This window comes from Oncorhynchus gorbuscha, linkage group LG01, assembly GCF_021184085.1.
Source record: "Oncorhynchus gorbuscha isolate QuinsamMale2020 ecotype Even-year linkage group LG01, OgorEven_v1.0, whole genome shotgun sequence".
In the NCBI taxonomy this organism is placed as follows: domain Eukaryota; kingdom Metazoa; phylum Chordata; class Actinopteri; order Salmoniformes; family Salmonidae; genus Oncorhynchus; species Oncorhynchus gorbuscha.
In genome coordinates this window covers 3325247-3337734 of record NC_060173.1, presented here as the reverse complement: position 1 = coordinate 3337734, position 12488 = coordinate 3325247, and the positions used below count along the sequence as shown (strand labels likewise).

Genomic DNA, 12488 nt, shown 5'->3' with positions numbered 1-12488 from the left:
GAGGAATATGTTACTGAGGAATATGTTACTGAGGAATATGTTACTGAGGAATATGTTACTGAGGAATATGTTACTGAGGAATATGTTACTGAGGAATATGTTACTGAGGAGGAATATGTTACTGAGGAATATGTTACTGAGGAATATGTTACTGAGGAATATGTTACTGAGGAATATGTTACTGAGGAATATGTTTGAGAGGAATATGTTACTGAGGAATATGAATTACTGAGGAATATGTTACTGAGGAATATGTTACTGAGGAATATGTTACTGAGGAATATGTTACTGAGGAATATGTTACTGAGGAATATGTTACTGAGGAGGAATATGTTACTGAGGAATATGTTACTGAGGAATATGTTACTGAGGAATATGTTACTGAGGAATATGTTACTGAGGAATATGTTACTGAGGAATATGTTACTGAGGAATATGTTTTACTGAGGAATATGTTACTGAGGAATATGTTACTGAGGAATATGTATGTTACTGAGGAATATGTTACTGAGGAATATGTTACTGAGGAATATGTTACTGAGGAATATGTTACTGAGGAATATGTTACTGAGGAATATGTTACTGAGGAATATGTTACTGAGGAATATGTTACTGAGGAATATGTTACTGAGGAATATGTTACTGAGGAATATGTTACTGAGGAATATGTTACTGAGGAATATGTTACTGAGGAATATGTTACTGAGGAATATGTTACTGAGGAATATGTTACTGAGGAATATGTTACTGAGGAATATGTTAGGAATATGTTACTGAGGAATATGTTACTGAGGAATATGTTACTGAGGAATATGTTACTGAGGAATATGTTACTGAGGAATATGTTACTGAGGAATATGTTACTGAGGAATATGTTACTGAGGAATATGTTACTGAGGAATATGTTACTGAGGAATATGTTACTGAGGAATATGTTACTGAGGAATATGTTACTGAGGAATATGTTACTGAGGAATATGTTACTGAGGAATATGTTACTGAGGAATATGTTACTGAGGAATATGTTACTGAGGAATATGTTACTGAGGAATATGTTACTGAGGAATATGTTACTGAGGAATAATATGTTACTGAGGAATATGTTACTGAGGAATATGAATTACTGAGGAATATGTTACTGAGGAATATGTTACTGAGGAATATGTTACTGAGGAATATGTTACTGAGGAATATGTTACTGAGGAATATGTATGTTACTGAGGAATATGTTACTGAGGAATATGTTACTGAGGAATATGTTACTGAGGAATATGTTACTGAGGAATATGTTACTGAGGAATATGTTACTGAGGAATATGTTACTGAGGAATATGTTACTGAGGAATATGTTACTGAGGAATATGTTACTGAGGAATATGTTACTGAGGAATATGTTATGAGGAATATGTTACTGAGGAATATGTTACTGAGGAATATGTTACTGAGGAATATGTTACTGAGGAATATGTTACTGAGGAATATGTTACTGAGGAATATGTTACTGAGGAATATGTTACTGAGGAATATGTTACTGAGGAATATGTAAATGAGGAATATGTTACTGAGGAATATGTTACTGAGGAATATGTTACTGAGGAATATGTTACAGAGGAATATGTTACTGAGGAATATGTTACTGAGGAATATGTTACTGAGGAATATGTTTACTGAGGAATATGTTACTGAGGAATATGTTACTGAGGAATATGTTACTGAGGAATATGTTACTGAGGAATATGTTACTGAGGAATATGTTACTGAGGAATATGTTACTGAGGAATATGTTACTGAGGAATATGTTACTGAGGAATATGTTACTGAGGAATATGTTACTGAGGAATATGTTACTGAGGAATATGTTACTGAGAGGAATATGTTACTGAGGAATATGTTACTGAGGAATATGTTACTGGAATATGTTACTGAGGAATATGTTACTGAGGAATATGTTACTGAGGAATATGTTACTGAGGAATATGTCTGTGAGGAATATGTTACTGAGGAATATGTTACTGAGGAATAGAGGAATATGTTACTGAGGAATATGTTACTAAGGAATATGTTACTGAGGAATATGTTACTGAGGAATATGTTACTGAGGAATATGTTTGAGAGGAATATGTTACTGAGGAATATGTTACTGAGGAATATGTCTGCGAGGAATATGTTACTGAGGAATATGTTACTGAGGAATATGTTACTGAGGAATATGTCTCTGAGGAATATGTTACTGAGGAATATGTTACTGAGGAATATGTTACTGAGGAATATGTTACTGAGGAATATGTTACTGAGGAATATGTTACTGAGGAATATGTTACTGAGGAATATGTTACTGAGGAATATGTTACTGAGGAATATGTTACTGAGGAATATGTTACTGAGGAATATGTTACTAAGGAATATGTTACTGAGGAATATGTTACTGAGGAATATGTTACTGAGGAATATGTTTGAGGAATATGTTACTGAGGAATATGTTACTGAGGAATATGTTACTGAGGAATATGTTACTGAGGAATATGTTACTGAGGAATATGTTACTGAGGAATATGTCTACTGAGGAATATGTTACTGAGGAATATGTTACTGAGGAATATGTTACTGAGGAATATGTTACTGAGGAATATGTTACTGAGGAATATGTTACTGAGGAATATGTTACTGAGGAATATGTTTGAGAGGAATATGTTACTGAGGAATATGTTACTGAGGAATATGTCTGCGAGGAATATGTTACTGAGGAATATGTTACTGAGGAATATGTTACTGAGGAATATGTCTGTGAGGAATATGTTACTGAGGAATATGTTACTGAGGAATATGTTACTGAGGAATATGTTACTGAGGAATATGTTACTGAAGGAATATGTTACTGAGGAATATGTTACTGAGGAATATGTTACTGAGGAATATGTTACTGAGGAATATGTTACTGAGGAATATGTTACTGAGGAATATGTTACTGAGGAATATGTTACTGAGGAATATGTTACTGAGGAATATGTTACTGAGGAATATGTTACTGAGGAATATGTTACTGAGGAATATGTTACTGAGGAATATGTTACTGAGGAATATGTTACTGAGGAATATGTTACTGAGGAATATGTTACTGAGGAATATGTTACTGAGGAATATGTTACTGAGGAATATGTTACTGAGGAATATGTTACTGAGGAATATGTTACTGAGGAATATGTTACTGAGGAATATGTTACTGAGGAATATGTTACTGAGGAATATGTTACTGAGGAATATGTTACTGAGGAATATGTTACTGAGGAATATGTTACTGAGGAATATGTTACTGAGGAATATGTTACTGAGGAATATGTTACTGAGGAATATGTTTGAGAGGAATATGTTACTGAGGAATATGTTACTGAGGAATATGTCTGCGAGGAATATGTTACTGAGGAATATGTTACTGAGGAATATGTTACTGAGGAATATGTCTGTGAGGAATATGTTACTGAGGAATATGTTACTGAGGAATATGTTACTGAGGAATATGTTACTGAGGAATATGTTACTGAGGAATATGTTACTGAGGAATATGTTACTGAGGAATATGTTTGAGAGGAATATGTTACTGAGGAATATGTTACTGAGGAATATGTCTGCGAGGAATATGTTACTGAGGAATATGTTACTGAGGAATATGTTACTGAGGAATATGTCTGTGAGGAATATGTTACTGAGGAATATGTTACTGAGGAATATGTTACTGAGGAATATGTTACTGAGGAATATGTTACTGAGGAATATGTTACTGAGGAATATGTTACTGAGGAATATGTTACTGAGGAATATGTTACTGAGGAATATGTTACTGAGGAATATGTTACTGAGGAATATGTTACTGAGGAATATGTTACTGAGGAATATGTTACTGAGGAATATGTTACTGAGGAATATGTTACTGAGGAATATGTTACTGAGGAATATGTTACTGAGGAATATGTTACTGAGGAATATGTTACTGAGGAATATGTTACTGAGGAATATGTTACTGAGGAATATGTTACTGAGGAATATGTTACTGAGGAATATGTTACTGAGGAATATGTTACTGAGGAATATGTTACTGAGGAATATGTTACTGAGGAATATGTTACTGAGGAATATGTTACTGAGGAATATGTTACTGAGGAATATGTTACTGAGGAATATGTTACTGAGGAATATGTTACTGAGGAATATGTTACTGAGGAATATGTTACTGAGGAATATGTTACTGAGGAATATGTTACTGAGGAATATGTTACTGAGGAATATGTTACTGAGGAATATGTTACTGAGGAATATGTTACTGAGGAATATGTTACTGAGGAATATGTTACTGAGGAATATGTTACTGAGGAATATGTTACTGAGGAATATGTTACTGAGGAATATGTTACTGAGGAATATGTTACTGAGGAATATGTCTGTGAGGAATATGTTACTGAGGAATATGTTACTGAGGAATATGTTACTGAGGAATATGTTACTGAGGAATATGTTACTGAGGAATATGTTACTGAGGAATATGTTACTGAGGAATATGTTACTGAGGAATATGTTTGAGAGGAATATGTTACTGAGGAATATGTTACTGAGGAATATGTCTGCGAGGAATATGTTACTGAGGAATATGTTACTGAGGAATATGTCTGCGAGGAATATGTTACTGAGGAATATGTTACTGAGGAATATGTTACTGAGGAATATGTCTACTGAGGAATATGTTACTGAGGAATATGTTACTGAGGAATATGTTACTGAGGAATATGTTACTGAGGAATATGTTACTGAGGAATATGTTACTGAGGAATATGTTACTGAGGAATATGTTACTGAGGAATATGTTACTGAGGAATATGTTACTGAGGAATATGTTACTGAGGAATATGTTACTGAGGAATATGTTACTGAGGAATATGTTACTGAGGAATATGTTACTGAGGAATATGTTACTGAGGAATATGTTACTGAGGAATATGTTACTGAGGAATATGTTACTAAGGAATATGTTACTGAGGAATATGTTACTGAGGAATATGTTACTGAGGAATATGTTACTGAGGAATATGTTACTGAGGAATATGTTACTGAGGAATATGTTACTGAGGAATATGTTACTGAGGAATATGTCTACTGAGGAATATATGTTACTGAGGAATATGTTACTGAGGAATATGTTACTGAGGAATATGTTACTGAGGAATATGTTACTGAGGAATATGTTACTGAGGAATATGTTACTGAGGAATATGTTACTGAGGAATATGTTACTGAGGAATATGTTACTGAGGAATATGTTACTGAGGAATATGTTACTGAGGAATATGTTACTGAGGAATATGTTACTGAGGAATATGTTACTGAGGAATATGTTACTGAGGAATATGTCTGTGAGGAATATGTTACTGAGGAATATGTTACTGAGGAATATGTCTGTGAGGAATATGTTACTGAGGAATATGTTACTGAGGAATATGTTACTGAGGAATATGTTACTGAGGAATATGTTACTGAGGAATATGTTACTGAGGAATATGTTACTGAGGAATATGTTACTGAGGAATATGTTTATGAGGAATATGTTACTGAGGAATATGTTACTGAGGAATATGTTACTGAGGAATATGTTACTGAGGAATATGTTACTGAGGAATATGTCTGTGAGGAATATGTTACTGAGGAATATTTTATTGAGGAATATGTTACTGAGGAATATTTTATTGAGGAATATGTTACTGAGGAATATGTTACTGAGGAATATGTTACTGAGGAATATGTTACTGAGGAATATGTTACTGAGGAATATGTTACTGAGGAATATGTTACTGAGGAATATGTTACTGAGGAATATGTTTGTCAGGAATATGTTACTGAGGAATATGTTACTGAGGAATATGTTACTGAGGAATATGTTTACTGAGGAATATGTTACTGAGGAATATGTTACTGAGGAATATGTTACTGGGGAATATGTTACTGAGGAATATGTTACTGAGGAATATGTTACTGAGGAATATGTTACTGAGGAATATGTTACTGAGGAATATGTTACTGAGGAATATGTCTGTGAGGAATATGTTACTGAGGAATATGTTACTGAGGAATATGTTACTGAGGAATATGTTACTGAGGAATATGTTACTGAGGAATATGTTTGAGGAATATGTTACTGAGGAATATGTTACTGAGGAATATGTTACTGAGGAATATGTTACTGAGGAATATGTTACTGAGGAATATGTTACTGAGGAATATGTTACTGAGGAATATGTTACTGAGGAATATGTTACTGAGGAATATGTTTACTGAGGAATATGTTACAGAGGAATATGTTACTGAGGAATATGTTACTGAGGAATATGTTTGTGAGCACCAGTGTGTGCAGAGAGAGGAGACAATTTGGTTACATTTAAATGTTTCACATGCTGTGACATGACCTGCTTAAATTATAGGCGAGCTATGAGCATAGACTGGTCCAGACAGATCCTTCATTTACCAGAAATGATCTCACAGAAATGACTGTTGGCCCCTGTCATATCCTAACACAAAGGAAATGGGACTGTTCCCCCTGACCTACTCTCTCTCTCTCTCAAGCCTCAAAGGAACTGATCCCCTGTGTTGAAGTACAGGGTGAGACCTATAGCCTAGTAGGTTAATTCCCAACAGGCTCCGAAACAGGCCACACAGGGACATCAAGACTGTGGTGCAGATTTGCATCACAGATGTAATATTTTATACTGAATGGATGCAATACTTGTATCACTGCTAATATCCAGTAGAACGTGTGTGTGTGTGTGTGTGTGTGTGTGTGTGTGTGTGTGTGTGTGTGTGTGTGTGTGTGTGTGTGTGTGTGTGTGTGTGTGTGTGTGTGTGTGTGTGTGTGTGTGTGTGTGTGTGTGTGTGTGTGTGTGTGTGTGTGTGTGTGTGTGTGTGTGTGTGTGTGTGTGTGTGTGTGTGTGTGTGTGTGTGTGAGTGACTCCAGGCAGGTAGGCAGAAGGTAGAGGTGTGTGAGCTTCATGCTTAGCTGAGTCAGAGCCTCAGGCAACAAACCGGTTGGTGAAGGATAAGGTAAGAAAAAAAAAGAGAGGGAAAGAGTGAGAGGTGAGAAATGTAGAAAGAAAAGAGAGACACACCCCATGTCTGAGGCCCTGCCCTGCTGACAACACCACAACACCCCATGGCTGAGGCCCTGCTGACAACACCACAACACCCCATGTCTGAGGCCCTGCTGACACACCCCCATGCCCTGCCCTGCTGACAACACCACAACACCCCATGGCTGCCCTGCCCTGACAACACCACAACACCCCATGGCTGAGGCCCTGCTGACAACACCACAACACCACATGGCTGAGGCCCTGCTGACAATACCACAACACCCCATGGTCCAGGCCCTGCTGACAACACCACAACACCCCATGGTCCAGGCCCATGGCATGGCTGAGGCCCTGCTGACAACACCACAACACCCCATGGCTGAGGCCCTGCTGACAACACCACAACACCCCATGGCTGAGGCCCTGCTGACAACACCACAACACCCCATGGCTGAGGCCCTACTGACAACACCACAACACCCCATGGCTGAGGCCCTGCCCTGCTGACAACACCACAACACCCCATGGCTGAGGCCCTGCTGACAACACCACAACACCACATGGCTGAGGCCCTGCTGACAATACCACAACACCCCATGGTCCAGGCCCTGCTGACAACACCACAACACCCCATGGCTGAGGCCCTGCTGACAACACCACAACACCCCATGTCTGAGGCCCTGCTGACAACACCACAACACCCCATGGTCCAGGCCCTGCTGACAACACCACAACACCCCATGGTCCAGGCCCTACTGACAACACCACAACACCCCATGGCTGAGGCCCTGCTGACAACACCACAACACCCCATGCCGTGCCCTGCTGACAACACCACAACACCCCATGCCGTGCCCTGCTGACAACACCACAACACCCCATGGCTGAGGCCCTGCTGACAACACCACAACACCCCATGGCTGAGGCCCTACGGACAACACCACAACACCCCATGGCTGAGGCCCTGCCCTGCTGACAACACCACAACACCCCATGGCTGAGGCCCTGCTGACAACACCACAACACCACATGGCTGAGGCCCTGCTGACAACACCACAACACCCCATGGCTGAGGCCCTACTGACAACACCACAACCCCCCATGGCTGAGGCCCTGCCCTGCTGACAACACCACAACACCCCATGTCTGAGACCCTGCTGACAACACCACAACACCCCATGTCTGAGGCCCTGCTGACAACACCACAACACCCCATGTCTGAGGCCCTGCTGACAACACCACAACACCCCATGTCTGAGGCCCTGCTGACAACACCACAACACCCCATGGCTGAGGCCCTGCTGACAACACCACAACACCCCATGGCTGAGGCCCTGCTGACAACACCACAACACCCCATGGCTGAGGCCCTGCTGACAACACCACAACACCCCATGGCTGAGGCCCTGCTGACAACACCACAACACCCCATGGCTGAGGCTCTGCTGACAACACCCCATGGCTGAGGCTCTGCTGACAACACCCCATGGCCCAAGCCCTGCCCTGCTGACAACACCACAATGGCTGAGACAAAACCCACTCAGTTTGCACAGCATCCCAGACAGAAGAAGTCATGTTGACTGTCGCTCTCTTCCTCCGGTAGGTGTGTCTCTGCCTGCCCCGGGATATACCGGACCAGTTTCACTGTGTGAGTAGAGAGGTATGATGCACCAAGCTGGTCATACCCTAAATTACAGCATGGTAATAGTCAGAGAACAGTTACCGGACCAGTTTCACTGTGTGAGTAGAGGGGTATGATGCACCAAGCTGGTCATACCCTAAATTACAGCATGGTAATAGTCAGGGAACAGTTGCCTGTATATTTCCCATGAAGTGAGAGGTTTAGATCAGTGAGTCAACAATCTGTTTTATTTGGGGGGGGGGGTTATGAGAAAAAGAACGCTATGCAACATATCCTGTTTCTGCTCTCATTCTGCAGACGACACAGGTACCGGACACTAAACCTTCGTCATGTCTTCAGCACGGTCGACTAGACGACACAGGTACCGGACACTAAGCCTTCGTCATGTCTTCAGCACGGTCGACTAGACGACACAGGTACCGGACACTAAACATTAGTCAGGTACCGGACACAAAACATTAGTCATGTCTTCAGCACGGTCGACTAGACGACACAGGTACCGGACACAAAACATTAGTCATGTCTTCAGCACGGTCGACTAGACGACACAGGTACCGGACACTAAACATTAGTCAGGTACTGGACACTAAACCTTAGTCATGTCTTCAGCACGGTCGACTAGACGACACAGGTACCGGACACTAAACCTTAGTCATGTCTTCAGCACGGTCGACTAGACGACACAGGTACCGGACACTAAACCTTCGTCATGTCTTCAGCACGGTCGACTAGACGACACAGGTACCGGACACTAAACCTTCGTCATGTCTTCAGCACGGTCGACTAGACGACACAGGTACCGGACACTAAACCTTAGTCATGTCTTCAGCACGGTCGACTAGACGACACAGGTACCGGACACTAAACCTTCGTCATGTCTTCAGCACGGTCGACTAGACGACACAGGTACCGGACACTAAACCTTCGTCATGTCTTCAGCACGGTCGACTAGACGACACAGGTACCGGACACTAAACCTTAGTCATGTCTTCAGCACGGTCGACTAGACGACACAGGTACCGGACACTAAACCTTAGTCATGTCTTCAGCACGGTCGACTAGACGACACAGGTACCGGACACTAAACCTTAGTCATGTCTTCAGCACGGTCGACTAGACGACACAGGTACCGAACACTAAACCTTAGTCATGTCTTCAGCACGGTCGACTAGACGACACAGGTACCGGACACTAAGCCTTCGTCATGTCTTCAGCACGGTCGACTAGACGACACAGGTACCGGACACTAAGCCTTCGTCATGTCTTCAGCACGGTCGACTAGACGACACAGGTACCGGACACTAAGCCTTCGTCATGTCTTCAGCACGGTCGACTCAGCTAATACAGTCATGTGAACAAGTCAACCGATAGGAAGTGTCAGAATAGAGAAACATAGTTACACCCAGCATGCTATGTGTAGACAGACAGACAGACAGACAGACAGACAGACAGACAGACAGACAGACAGACAGACAGACAGACAGACAGACAGACAGACAGACAGACAGACAGACAGACAGACAGACAGACAGACAGACAGACAGACAGACAGACAGACAGACAGACAGACAGACAGACAGACAGACAGACAGACAGACAGACAGACAGACAGACAGACAGACAGACAGACAGACAGACAGACAGACAGACAGTGATATGTAATTACACTGATAAGACTAGGTATCCAAGTATCACACAAACCTGTTCTCGCTACCTCTCATTAACTACGTATCCATTAAACCCTCTTCTCTCTAAAGCTGATTAATACTCAGACAGACCTGGGAACGCAATCTCACTGAACCAAGTCTGACTGAACAAAGTCTGACTGAACCAAGTCTGAGTGAACCAAGTCTGACTGAACCAAGTCTGAGTGAACCAAGTCTGACTGAACCAAGTCTGAGTGAACCAAGTCTGACTGAACCAAGTCTCGCTGAAACAAGTCTCACTGAACCAAGTCTGACTGAACCAAGTCTGACTGAACCAAGTATGACTGAACAAAGTATGACTGAACCATGTCTGACTGAACCATGTCCGACTGAGCCAAGTCTGATTGAACCAAGTCTGACTGAACAAAGTCTGACTGAACCAAGCCTGACTGAACCAAGTCTGACTGAACCAAGTCTGACTGAACCAAGTCTGACTGAACCAATTCTGACTGAAGCGCTTTGCTTTCACCCTAGTCCTCGTTGTGTCGAGATAGCTGTGAGGTCATAGGAGGACTAAGAACAGACTTAGCCTGAGTAACACCTGTAAGCCAATCATCTGGATCTCAGTCTTACTGAAAAGCCTTAGACCAGGCCTTGCTTCACTGAATATCTTCCTTTCACCCTAGTCCTTGGCAAGGACTTCTCTCTCTCCCTCCCTCTTCTCTCTCTTTCTCTTTCTTTCTCCCTCTCTCTCTCCCTCTCTCTCTCACTCTCCCTTTCTCTCTCTCTCCCTCTTTCTGTCTCTGTCTCTCTGTCTCTCTCTCCCTCTCTCTCCCTTTCTCTCTCTCTCCCTCTTGTCTGTCTGTCTGTCTGTCTGTCTGTCTGTCTGTCTGTCTGTCTGTCTGTCTGTCTGTCTGTCTGTCTGTCTGTCTGTCTGTCTGTCTGTCTGTCTGTCTGTCTGTCTGTCTGTCTGTCTGTCTGTCTGTCTGTCTGTCTGTCTGTCTGTCTGTCTGTCTGTCTGTCTGTCTGTCTGTCTGTCTCTCTCTCTCTCTCTCTCTCTCTCTCTCTCTCTCTCTCTCTCTCTCTCTCTCTCTCTCTCTCTCTCTCTCTCTCTCTCTCTCTCTCTCTCTCTCTCTCTCTCTCTCTCTCTCTCTCTCTCTCTCTCCCTCTCTCTCTCTCTCCCCTCTCTCCTCCCTCTCTCTCTCTCTCTCTCTCTCTCTCTCTCTCTCTCTCTCTCTCTCTCTCTCTCTCTCTCTCTCTCTCTCTCTCTCTCTCTCTCTCTCTCTCTCTCTGTCTCTCTCTCTCTCTCTCCCTCTCTCTTGTACCTGGCAGTGAGTTAATTTTATGAAAGCATGTTTGGGCTTGTCAGTTCAATAACTATATTCATACAATCTAAAAGCAAGAGGATGCAGCAGTTCATTGTTTTGGTTCATTCTCACAGTCCTGTCGAATAGTGTGTGTGTGTGTGTGTGTGTGTGCGTGTGTGTGTGTGCGTGTGTGTGTGAATGAATCATTTCCCTCCAACATTTCCAGCATGGAGAGGAAAACAAGGTGACAGGTATGGAAAGTCAAACACAGATACTCTGAGGTACAATAGGCTTTTCAGTATATTTATCTTAAGCCATCCCCAGTGTTTTGATTTTGTCAACAGACTCAAATACATTGACTAGAATATAACGAGGAAACGGGTTCAGAACATTAGTGATCAGAGAAACAAAGTAATTTAAATATATGCATATTCGTCTCTGTTTCAGCACCAATTGGTAGATTAAAAAAATAAAATACTCTGATCTTGTAGATTATTTAGGGATAGGAAAGTATTTATGAACCATTAAAAACAGGTTTGGACAGCCTTGTACACAACTAAAATATATTGGTGAATAAATAAATATTCATCCTGAAAGTTGCCATAGTCAAGTTCAATAGCGACCAATAGTTCTATGAAGACCCTGTATTTTTACCAATCACGGAGCTGTTAGCCCACTGACAACGGTTCAGTCATGGTGAACTGCACACCAGGATCCGGGTTTAAACTGCTAGGTTGGGGTCGTGAGTTCCCATCGTGATTCTAATAGGCTACATGTCCACAAGTGA

At 41.6% G+C, this 12488-nt stretch overlaps 1 protein-coding gene across 2 annotated transcripts in view; it reads right to left on the bottom strand.

The window, feature by feature from the left end:
* The window catches only part of LOC124031670 (plakophilin-3-like), a 71654-nt gene that overhangs the window by 56066 nt on the left and 3100 nt on the right, over positions 1–12488 (bottom strand). The window lies entirely within an intron of this gene.